At 40.8% G+C, this 12,463-nt stretch overlaps 1 pseudogene; it reads right to left on the bottom strand.

Annotated features, from left to right (window-relative positions):
* Positions 1–2,332: 2,332 nt before the first annotated feature.
* Positions 2,333–4,228, bottom strand: LOC118676471 (annotated as a pseudogene).
* Between the last annotated feature and the right edge of the window lie 8,235 nt (positions 4,229–12,463).

Below are 12,463 nucleotides of genomic sequence, written 5' to 3'. Positions count from 1 at the left end.
ATTAGTTCCTATAAGTCTTTGTTTAAGGGCTGCCTGGGGGATGCGAACAGTGGGAAAGGGTGTTAATTTTTTGATGCTGACTAAGAGGACTCCCAGCTACCAGAGAATGTTCCCAGGCACAGAAATGAAATGATGGCAGTTGGAAGTCAGCTTGGTGCACTACCAAGGCCAGATCTGATGGACTATCGACAGAGCACCAATAGCATTAGCAAAACTAGCCACCATGCAGGTACCTAGGAAGTACCTATCATGTACCACTGACATATTTTGGGGCCCAATCTAAAATACCTGGATGAAAAAATTTCCCCTTAAATGGAGCTCTTTCTTCAAGATATTTGCTTCTCCTCTCTGTTTTGTTTCAGCATGCTCACTGCCCTTTTTGATCTTTCCCTATTCAATCTTCTTCAAGAGCAGTCCCCATTGTTCTTAGGCAACACCATGCCTCATCTTTCTAAGAGAACACCAACGAAATCTACAATGTGATGACAACAATTGGCTCTGCTACCATTCCAGACTGAGTTACATTATAAGAAGGGAACAAATGAGTGTCTAATAGGCAATTTTAGGCACCTAAGCCTCTGAGTAGCTGCCCATTGTGGGGTATGAGGGGAATCCAGGTTTGCTTTTCTCTGGCTTTGATAACACACAACTGCAAATGAGTCGCCACCTACGCTGTTCTGGAGCCAGCCCACATTTGGCTTTGGTTTAAGCACAAACAGCACCTCTCTGAAGATTTGATTTGGCAAGTGATCCATGTGGATGAGTAAGTTAACACAAGGACCTGGTATTTAATGTAGGTGCCTGGGAGGCAGAGTTCTGCCTTTTCTTGAGCCACAATTCTTTGGGGAAAATAATTTAACACCTTGGCTCTTCATCTGTCAAGAGATTGGAGATAATATTGAACTACCACACTGGGACATTGTAAGGATCAATTGAAAGTATAATTGTTTAATTTTCCTACAATCACATAGGATGCTTTCCTTGTTGGGGACTCTGTGATGCTTTATAGGAGGGAAGTGCTGTTTCTGTTCCTTGGTTGCTGCAAGCTTTAGAACAATGTAAAATATGAAGAAACCAATTTAAATGTATGGAGGAGAATGTGTCCTCTATTTCTTGAAGGATAATAGCAATTTTACCCTTTCTTCATGTTTTATCTTGGCCTGAAATGTAAAGATATGGAACTAAAAATAAAAACTCCTTTAAATGCCTTAAGTGTGCTTGTCAAAATAATCACATGGTTAGAAACATTCCACCCCCATAAGAATTTGAAATTTATTTGAAGATAAAGATTCCTTTTAAAACTGTCTTTCTCTGCCACCTCTAATGGCAGTCAATAATGAGATTGTTTTTGACATAAGAGCTTGAAGGAAAAACCAAGTATATTGTTTAGTATTCTTTAATGTCAGAGCAAGAATTAATGCAAACAAGAAATTGGTTTTAGGTATATATCTCCTATAGCAAAGTATTGAATGCTTCAGCAAACTGTTTTTCTCTAGCATTTGTATTAGATTCCTAATGCTGCTGTAACAAATTACCACAATCACAGTGACTTACAATATGAAATTTGTTACTTGTCAGTTATGGAAGTGAGACCTGTGAAATCAAGGTGTTAGTAGGGCCAAAGGCTTGGCTCTTCCCTTAACTCTTTCAGCTCCTGGTGGATCCAGGTGCTCTTGGTTTAAGGCTAAATCTCTCCAGTCTCTGCTTTGTCTTCACACAGCCCTCTCTGTGCACCTCCCCTCAGTGACACTGGTCACAGGCTTCTGGGCCCACCCTGACAATCCAGGATGAGCTCATTTTGAGGTCCTTAATTACATCTGCAAATAAGGCCACATTCCCAGGTTCTGCGGGTTAGCAGAACACCTCTTCTTAGGGACCATTGTAGCATATCTTCTTTTAAAAGAGGCATTACACAAGATTAAAATTATAATAAAATGGATGTTATGTCAGAAATGCAAACATTTTAATTTTTTTGTTTGTTTTTAATTTATCTTTATTGTTGAAATTATTATGATTGTCCCCTTTGTTGTTTTTCTTTTTGTTGTTTTTTCTCCAGCACGCACCTACCCTTCCCAGGCCTTCATCGTACTATTGTCTTTGTTCATGGGTTATAATTTTCCAGGTTAATCTCTCCACACCACCCCACCCCACCTTCTGAAATTCGTCAGTCTGTTCCATGCTTCTATGCCTCTGGATTTATTTTTTTCATCAGTTTATTTTTTTATGGTGCCAATTTTAAATAGTTTTATTTAAGATGCTGCATTTTTCACTTTACAATACAGTTATAAAGTGCATTATTTTTCCTTTCCCTGTGCACAGTCCATGTTCAAGTATCAAGAATGCCCAGTTATTTGCTATACAGCAGCTCAACTTTTAAAACTGCCATGGAATTTGCTACAAATTTGGGTCTTTCAATATTTGGTGTGGAACAATGTTAGATCTATGCTCAAAGCTGGCTTAATCAACCTCTTCAATGGTGGGCCCAGAGGAGGCACCGCCAGACGGAGGAGCTCACCACCAGGGAAGCCCCCAGGCATTCCTCCGGGCATGCCTCCTGCACTCTGGTACAGCTTGGTAATGATGGGGTTGCAGACTTTTTCCAACTTTTTCTGCTGATGTTCAAATTCTTCCTTTTCTGCAATCTGGTTCTTCTCAAGCCAGTTGATGATTTCATTGTTCTTGTCAAGAATCTTCTGTTCGTCCTCATCATTGATCTTGCCTTGAAGTTTTTCGTCTTCAACAGTTGCTTTCATGTTGAATGCATAGGACTCAAGTGAATTCTTGGAAGACACCTTGTCCTGCTGCTTCTCACCTTCAGCTTTGTACTTCTCAGCTTTTTGGACCATGCGCTCAATGTCTTCCTTGCTTAGATGACCCTTGTCGTTAGTGATGGTAATCTTGCTCTCTTTTCCTGTACTCTTATCCACAGCAGAGACATTGAGGATGCCATTGGCATCAATATCAAAAGTGACTTCAATCTGAGGAACACCACGAGGTGCAGGAGGTATGCCTGTGAGTTCAAACTTGCCAAACAGGTTGTTATCCTTGGCCATGGCACACTCACCTTCATAAACCTGGATGAGCACGCCTGGCTGGTTGTCGGAGTAGGTGGTGAAGGTCTGCATCTGCTTAGTGGGGATGGTGGTGTTGCGCTTGATCAGGACCGTTATGACACCGCCAGCCATTTCAATGCCAAGGGAAACAGGTGTGACATCCAGCAGCAGATCTTGGACATTTTCAGATTGGTCTCCAGAGAGAACGGCTGCCTGGACAGCTGCACCATAAGCAACAGTCTCATCAGGGCTGATGCTCTTATTCAACTCTTTTCCACTGAAGAAGTCTTGTAGGCATTTCTGAATCTTGGGGATACCAGTAGAGCCACCCACCAGGACAATATCATGGATCTGGGACTTGTCAAGTGTGGCATCCTGAAGGGCTTTCTCTACAGGGTCCAGGGTGCCACAGAAAAGGTCAGCATTCAATTCTTCAAATCGGGCATGGGTGATAGAGGTATAGAAGTTGATTCCTTCATAGAGCAAATCAATCTCAATACTGGCCTGGGTGCTGGAAGAGAGCGTACGCTTAGTACGTTCACAAGCAGTACGAAGGCGACGGACAGCCCTCTTGTTCTCACTGATACCCTTCTTATGCTTGCGTTTGAACTCTGCAATGAAATGGTTGACCATTCGGTTGTCGAAGTCTTCTCCACCTAGTGGGTGTCCCCAGCTGTAGATTTGACCTCAAAGATTCCATCTTCAATTATGAGGATTGACACGTCAAAAGTGCCACCTTCCAAGTCAAAGATCAGCACGTTTCTTTCAGCTCCAAACTTTTTGTCTAAACCGTAAGCAATAGCAGCAACAGTTGGCTCATTGATGATTCTAAGTACATTGAGACCAGCAATAGTTCCAGCATCTTTGGTGGCCTGACGCTGACATTCATTGAAGTAATCAGGTACTGTGACAATTGCATTGGTAACAGTCTTTCCAAAGTAGGCTACTGTGATTTTCTTCATCTTTGTCAAAACCATGGATGACACCTCTTCTGGATAAAAGCTTTTTGTCTCTCCCTTGTATTCTACTTGGACCTTGGGTCTGCCAGCATCATTCACCACCATGAAAGGCCAATGCTTCATGTCAGACTGGACAACAGCATCATCAAATCTACATCCGATCAAGCACTTAGCATCAAAGACCGTGTTGGTAGGATTCATTGCTACTTGATTCTTTGCAGCATCACTGATAAATCTCTCAGTATCAGTAAAGGCAACATAACTCAGGGTGGTTCGGTTTCCCTGAACATTGGCAATTATTTCCACTTTTCCATGTCAGAATACACCCATACAAGAGTAGGTGATGCCAAGATCAATGCCAACTGCAGGTCCCTTAGGTATGGTTACTGGTGTGCGCGTTTGTCTGGCACAGATGGACCAGAACTGGTGTCCCTGTGTTCAATGAGTTCATCATTTTATTTTGATTATTTGGTTCCACATATGCTTGACATCATGTGATACTAGTCTTTCTCTGACTGGCTTATTTCACTTACCATAATACTCCCAAGGTCCATCCATGCTGTTGCAAATAGTAAGAGTTTCTTCTTTTTGCCTCCAGGTAGTATTCCATTGTGTAAATGTGCCATAGCTTTTTTAAAAAATTTTTATTTTATTGTTTAAAGTATTATATATAGTATTACATATGTCTCCTTTCTCCCCATTGACTTACCCCCAGCTATCCGTACCCCCTGGCACATGCCCTCACCTCCCTAGTGTCTGTGTCCATTGATTATGCTTATATGCATGAATACAAGTTCTTTGGTTGATCTCTTATTCCCACTCCCACCCCTCCCCTGTCTTCCCACTGAAGTTTGACAGTTTCTTCATTGCGTCTTTGTCTCTGTATCTATTTTTGTTCCTCAGTTTATAATGTTCTTTTTATTCTACAAATGAGTGAGATTATGTGATATTTATCTTTCTCTGACTGGCTTATGTTGCTCAGCATAATGCTCTCCAGGTCCATCCATGCTGTTGCAAATGGTAAGAATTCTTTCTTTTTTACAGCAGTGTAGTATTCCATTGTGTAGATGTACCACAGCTTTTTAATCCATTCATCTGCTGATGGGCACATAAGCTGTTTCAAAATCTCAGCTATTATAAATTGTGCTGCTATGAACATAGGGGTGCATATGTTCTTTCTGATTGGTGTTTCTATTTTCTTGGGATATATTCCTAGAAGTGGGATTACTGGGTCAAATGGGAGTTCCACTTTTAATTTTTGAGGAAACTCTATTCCATTTTCCACCTGGGCTGCAGCAGTCTGCATTCCCTCCAGCAGTGCATGAGTGTTCCTGTTTCTCCACATTCTTGCCAGCACTTGTCGTTTGTTGATTTGTTGATGACAGCTATTCTGACAGGTGTGAGATACTATCTAATTGTCATTTTGATTTGCATATCTCAGATGATTAGCAACTTAGAGCATGTTTTCATATGTCTCTCAGCCTTCTGTATATCAACTTTTGAAAGGTGTCTATTTAAGTCCTTTGCCTACTTTTTGATTGGATTTTTTTTTTAATCTTCTCTTTGTTAAGATGTATGAGTTTCCTATAAATTTTGGACATTAGGACCTTATCAGATATAACATTGACAAATATGTGTTCCCACGCAGTGGGCTTTCTTGTTGTTTTGTTGATGGTTTCTTTTGCTGTGCTTTTTATTTTGATGTAGTCCCATTTATTTATTTTCTCCTTAGTTTCCATTGCCCTAGGAGCTGTATCAGTAAAGATATTGCTACAAAATATATCAGATATTTTGCTGCCTATGGATTCTTCTAAGATTTTTATGGTCTCTCATCTTATTAAGTCCTTTATCCATTTTGAGTTCATTTTTGTGTATGGTGTAAGGTGGTGGTCTAGTTTCATTTTTTTTTGCATCTATCTGCCCAATTTTCCCAACACCATATATTGAAGAGACTGTCTTGACTCCATTGTATGTTCATGCCTCCTTTGTTGAATATTAATTGAACATAGTGGTTTGGGTCAATTTCTGTGTTCTCTATTCTATTCCATTGATCTATATGTCTGTTCTTGTGCCAGTGCCAGACTGTTTTGAGAACAGTGGCTTTGTTATACAGCTTGATATCTGGTTTTGGGATCCCACCTACTTTGTTCTTCTTTCTCAGGATTGCTGCAGAGTCGTTTTTTATTCCAGATAAATTTTTGGAAAGTTCGTTCTAGGTCTGTGAAATATGCCATTGGTATTTTAATGGGGAGTGCATTGAATCTATAGATTGCTTTGGGTAGTATGGACATTTTGATGATGTTGATTCTACCAATCCATGAGCACGGTGTATTCTTCCATGTGTTTATGTCTTCCTCTATCTCTTTTTTCAGTGTCTTGTAGTTTTCCGTGTATAGATCTTTTACCTCTTTAGTTAAGTTTATTCCTAGGTATCTTAATTTTTTTGGTGCGATGGTAAATGGGATTGCTTTTTTAGTCTTTTTCTGTAAGTTCATTTTTGGTGTATAGAAATGCCATAGATTTCTTGGCATTGATTTTGTATCTTGTTACATTGCCAAATTCATTTATTAAGTCTAATAATTTTTTGATAGAGTCTTTAGGGTTTTCTATGTACAGTATCATGTCATCTGTGAATAAGGACAGTTTTACTTCTTTTCAAATTTGGATCCTTTTATTTCTTCTTCTTGTCAGATCACAATGGCTAGTATTTCCAGTACTATGTTGAACAGGAGTGGTGAGAGTGGGTATCCCTGACTTGTTCCTGTTCTTAGGGAAAATGGTTTCAGTTTTTGCCCATTCAGTATGATGTTAGCTGTGGGTTTGCCATATATTGTTTTTATTATGTTGAGATATGATACTTCTATTCCAACCTTGCTAAGAGTTTTTATCAAGAAAGGGTATTGGATTTTGTCAAATGCTTTTTCTGAGTCAATTGATATGACTATGTGTTTTTTTCTTTCAATTTGTTTATGTGATGTATCCTGTTTATTGATTTGCGGATATTGTACCATCCTTGCATCCCTGGGATAAATCTTACTTGGTCATGGTGTATGACCTCTCTGATGTACTGCTGGATCTGATTTGCTAAGATTTTGTTGAGGATTTTGGCATCTATGTTCATGAGGGATATTGGCCTGTAATTCTCTTTCATTGTGTTGTCTTTACCTTGTTTTGGTATTAGGGCAATGCTGTCTTCATAGAATGAGCTTGGAAGTGTTCCTTCCTCTTGAATTTTTTATAATAGTCTGAGGAGGATAAGTTTTAGTTCTTCCTTGAATGTTTGGTAAAACTCCCATGTGAAGCTGTCTAGACCTGGGCTTTTGTTTGCTGGAAGCTTTTTGATGACTGCTACAATTTCTTCCATAGTTATTGGCCTATTGAGATTTTTAGAATCTTTCTGATTGAGTTTTGGAAGGATGTTTTTGTTTTTAGGAATATGTCCATTTCCTCCAGGTTGTATAGTTTGTTAGAATAGAGTTGTCCATAGTATTTTTTTAACTGTGAGGTCTGTTGTTATTCCGCCCCTTTCATTTCTGATTTTAATTATTTGGGTCCTCTCTCTTTGCTTCTTGGTGAGCCTGGCTAGAGGTTCATCAATCTTGTTTATCCTTTCAAAGAACCAACTCTTGATTTCATTGATCTTTTGTATTGTTTTTTTGGTCTCTATGTCATTTATTTCTGCTCTAATCTTTATTATCTCCTTTCTTCTGCTCACTCTGGGCTTTTCTTGTTGCTCTCTTTCTAATTATTTGAGTTGTAGAGTTAGATGATTAACTACCATTTTTTCTTGTTTTTTGAGGTAAGCCTGTAGAGCTATAAACTTCCCTCTCAGGACTGCTTTCATTGTGTCCCATAGATTTTGGATTGTTGTGTTTTATTGTCATTAGTTTCCAGGATGCTTTTAATTTCTTCTTTGATCTCTTTAGTAACCCAAACATTGTTTAATAGCATGCTATTCAGCTTCCAAGTATTTGACTTTTTTGTATTTTTTTAAAAAATATATTTTATTGATTTTTTACAGAGAGGAAGGGAGAGGGATAGAGAGTTAGAAACATCGATGAGAGAGAAACATCGACCATCTGCCTCCTGCACACTCCCCACTGGGGATGTGCTTGCAACCAAGGTACATGCCCTTGACCAGAATTGAACCTGGGACCTTTCAGTCTGCAGGCCGACGCTCTATCCACTGAGCCAAACCAGTTAGGGCGGATTGTTTTTGTTGTAGTTTATTTCTAATATTATGTCATTGTGGTCTGAGAAGATTCTTGATATCATTTCAGTCTTCTTGAATATGGGGAGACTTTGCTTTTGACCCAATATGTGGCCTATTTTTTAAAATGATCCATGTGCACTTGAGAGGAACATATATTATGAGTCTTTTGGGTGAAATGTTGTGAAGATGTCAATTAATTCCATCTGATCTAGTGAGTCATTTAGGATTGTTGTTTCTTTGCTGTTTTTTTGTCTAGAGGATTTATCCAGTGATGTCAGTGGTGTATTAAAGTGTCCTACTATGATTATATTGTTGTCAATCTCTCCCATGATATCTTCCAGGAGTGTTTCTATGTATTTGGGTGCTCCTGCATTGGGTGCATATATGTTTATCAGGGTTATATTCTCTTGTTGTATCGGTCCTTTTAGTATTATAAAGTGGCCTTCCTTGTTATCTCTTGTTATAGCCTTCATTTTGAGGTCTATTTCATCAGATATAAGTATTGCTACCCCAGCTTTTTTTTTTTTTCATTTCTATTTGCCTGAAAGATATTTTTCCATTTCTTCACTTTCAGTCTGTGTGAGTCCCTTGTTCTGAGGTGGGTCTCTTGTAGACAGCATATATATGGGTCATTTTTTTTTTCCATTCAGCTACTCAATCTCTTTTGATTTAAGCATTTAATCCGTTTACATTTAAAGTTATTATTGAAAGGTACTTGTTTCCATTTTTATTTTTTTGTTTTTTTTTTATTTTTTTGTGCCTGCTTTCCTTCTTACCTTTTTTCTTTTTACACCAGTCCCTTTAACATTTCTTACATTGCTGGGTTGTTGGTGATAAACTCCCTTAGCCTTTTTTGTCTGTGAAGCTCTATATTTCCCCTTCAATTTTGAATTATAGCCTCGCTTGATAGAGTATTCTTGGATTCAGTCCCTTGCTTTGAATCACTTTGTAAATTTCCTTCCGTTCTTTTCTGGCCTGATGTGTTTCTGTTGGGAAATCATTTGATAATCTCATGGGAGATCCCTTGTACGTAACTTTCTGTCTCTCTCTTGCAGCCTTTAGATTCTCTCTTTGTCCTGAACATTTGCTGTCATACTTATGACAGGTCTTGGTGTGTGTCTTTTCAGGTTCATCTTGTTTGGGACTCTCTGTGCTTGTGTGACTTTTTTCTTCCCCACCTCAGGGAAGTTTTCTGACATTATTTCTTTAAATGGGTTTTCTAACCCTTGTTCCTCTTCCTGTTGTTCTGGCACCCTTATTATTCGTATGTTGCTTTGTTTCATGTTGTCCCATTACTCCCTTAGGCTCTCCTCCTGTCTTTTAATTTTTTCTCCAATTGCAATTCAGTTTGGGTGTGTTTTGCTTCCCTGTCTTCTAATTCACTAATTCAGTCCTCCGCTTCTCCTAGTCTACTGTTGAAACTTTCCATGGTGTTTTTTATTGCAGTATATCACTCTTCATTTCTCCTTGATTCTTACATAAGTTGTTGATTTTTTTCATCCATTGCTTCTTGATTCTTACATAAGTTATTTATTTTTTCATCCATCCTGTTTATGAACTGTATGACCCTTATGCTACATTCGTTTCCTGACATATTGCATGCCTCTGTTTCACTGAGCTGTTTTTCTGGTGATTTCCCCTTTTCTTTCCTTTGGGGGTTTCTTTGTCTACCTATTTTTTATCTCACCGACTGATCTAGATGTCGAGTTGTGCAGGGCCTGCTCCATGGGTGGCAGTGGCTCCTTAGACTGTGTTTACTCCTTGGGGAGTTGTGGTAGTGGCTGCTCCTCCGTTGGCAGTGGCTCCTCTGGTGGGTGCTGTTCACAGCAGTGGTGGCTCTTCGGGCTGGTGGGGGGAGGCTGCTTGCACAGCTGCTGTACCTAAGATGAGGTCAGGCTTCTCACGTAGCTGCTGCTCCTTGGACAGGGGCTGGCTGTGCACTGCTGCTGTTCTGTGGATGGGGAGGATTGCTCGTGAGGCTGCTGCTCCTTGGAGAGGGGCAGGTTGTTTGCAGGGGTGCTGCTCCTCATATGGGTGCAGGCTGCTTGCACAGTTGCTGCTCCTTGGATGGGGGAGGTCTGTTTGTGCAGCTTCTGCTCCTCAGATGGAGGCGGGCTGCTTGAAGAGCTGCTGTTTTTTGGATGGAGGTGGGCTGCTCACATAGCTGCTGCTCCTCGGACGGGCCAGGTTGCTCATGCAGCTGTTGCTCCTCGGACAGGTGTAGCATGTGGGCTGCGCACAGCTGTTGCTTCTCAGATGGAGGCAGGCTGCACTGGGCTGCTGCTCGTCAGTCGTGGGCAGGCTGCTCGTGAGGCTGCTGCTCCTCAGACTGCTCCCATGATTGCTGCTCTTTGGTTGGGGGAGCGGTCCACTCACACAGCTGCTGCTCCTTAGACAGGGGCAGGCCACATGAGGGTGCTGCTCTTAGTCCTGGGGTGGGCTGCTTGCATGGCTGCTGCTCCTCGGACAGGAGTGGGCTGTGCACATGTCTACTGCTTGTATGGTTGGAGTGCCCTGGGCTAAAGCGTTGGGCCGGTCAGAGGGGAGTATACTTCAAAAGTCACAGACTCTTCAGGAGTCTGTGCTCATGGTGGCTGGAGACTCAATGACCGTGGGAACACAGTCGAGGTAGAAGGTCCCTGGCAGGGGTGGCTATAGAGTCCCAGGAGTTATCTGAGGGCATCCTGGATGGAGGTGAGGCTGGGCTCCCAGTTACAACAGCTCTCCCCTTCAAAAAAGCTAGGCCTATGAGGAAGAGCCGGCCTCCCGGTACTGTTTGCAACAGTAGCAGAGACTTGCTAGTTAGGCTAGCCTGGTTAGCCTGACCCCAAATGTCCTGCGGGATCTAACTGTGCCACACACACACACACACATACACACACACACACACCACAACCACACACTTCTCTTATGCTCTCTCCCTCACTGCTGCCTTCTTCCTGCCTCTGTAGTTGGGTTTGAAGTGTTATTGACCCATTCGTGGATGGATTTTCCTCTCCAGGTGTCTGGTTATGTGGCTTGCTCTCTAACACACTGGCCAGTCAGGATAAAATTCACCTTAAAAAGACATGACACAAAGGGAACAAAGCATGAATGTACTCATGACACCAATAACCCCAATATAAGTGTTCACCTGAGAAAAGAGAATTAGGGGAGGTAAAAGAGAGCACAAATGATAAGGAAGAAAGAAAAAAAAGATAAGAGAGTAAAGAAAAAGGAATATATATATATATATATATATATGGAGAAAACACCACAGAACCAATAGATAAACCAAAAAAATACAAACACCAAACACCCAGCAAAGAGGATGGGGCCAGAATCTGTAGAAGCTGAGTTTAAATACAGAAAATAAGGTTAAGAATTAGATGAGGAGTATGGGGAGGACCTCAATTCAGTATAGAGAAGTAGAAAAGGGATGAGTGGATAAGAAGAAAGAGAATGAGAAGAAAATAAGAAGAATAATAAATTTACAAAAAATTGATTTTAAAAAATATATAAAAATAGAAAAATAGCAAATAAAAACAAAATAAAATAGAGTGATGAAAAATAATGTGAAAAGAGATAGAAGATAAAGCAAAAAACAAAAAAAGGAAAAAAAAGAAAAAATAAGAAAAAAGAGATAACAAAATAATAATAAAAAATAAAATAAAAATGAAAAAGTGAAATGTCATTCCTTTGGCTGGCTTAAGATCCCAGTCTTCTGTATTGTGTGTGGTTTCTCAGTTTCCTGTTGCAGGGACTGAAGGCCTCTCTTTAAGCCATTCCCTGTGGACTTTCAGGCACTATTCAGATCTTTTGTTTGTTTGTTTTTAATCCTTTGTATTATTCAGGGTAGTATCTGGGTGTGGCTGTATTGGTTGCCTGGAGAATGGAGGGCGGGGCTATCTCTTCAGGACAAAATGGCTGCCCAGGTCCTGGGCTCAGGTATGACTCGGCGCCAGACTTGCTGCCACTTCTCCTGGAATCCCTCCTCTCCTCAGCCTCTCCTCAGACTCCACAAGTTCGCACATTTTCCCACACCTCAGCCACGGGATAAGTGTCTGTATCTGAAAAGTCCTATGAACCAGGTTCAGTAAAGAAAGGCACAGGCCACAGAGAGGGGAAAGACTATGACTCTGTGAGCTCCTTTCCTCCCAGCACTGTGCTGTCTGGTCAGCTCTTCAGGATGCCCCTTCTGGGATCTGCCTGTGGACCCAGATCTAGAATCCCCTGCCTCCAGCAGTCCTGTGGACCTT

Source organism: Myotis myotis, unplaced genomic scaffold (genome assembly GCF_014108235.1).
Source record: "Myotis myotis isolate mMyoMyo1 unplaced genomic scaffold, mMyoMyo1.p scaffold_m19_p_2, whole genome shotgun sequence".
NCBI classification, from domain to species: Eukaryota; Metazoa; Chordata; class Mammalia; order Chiroptera; family Vespertilionidae; genus Myotis; species Myotis myotis.
This window is presented reverse-complemented; position numbering and strand designations above follow the sequence as displayed.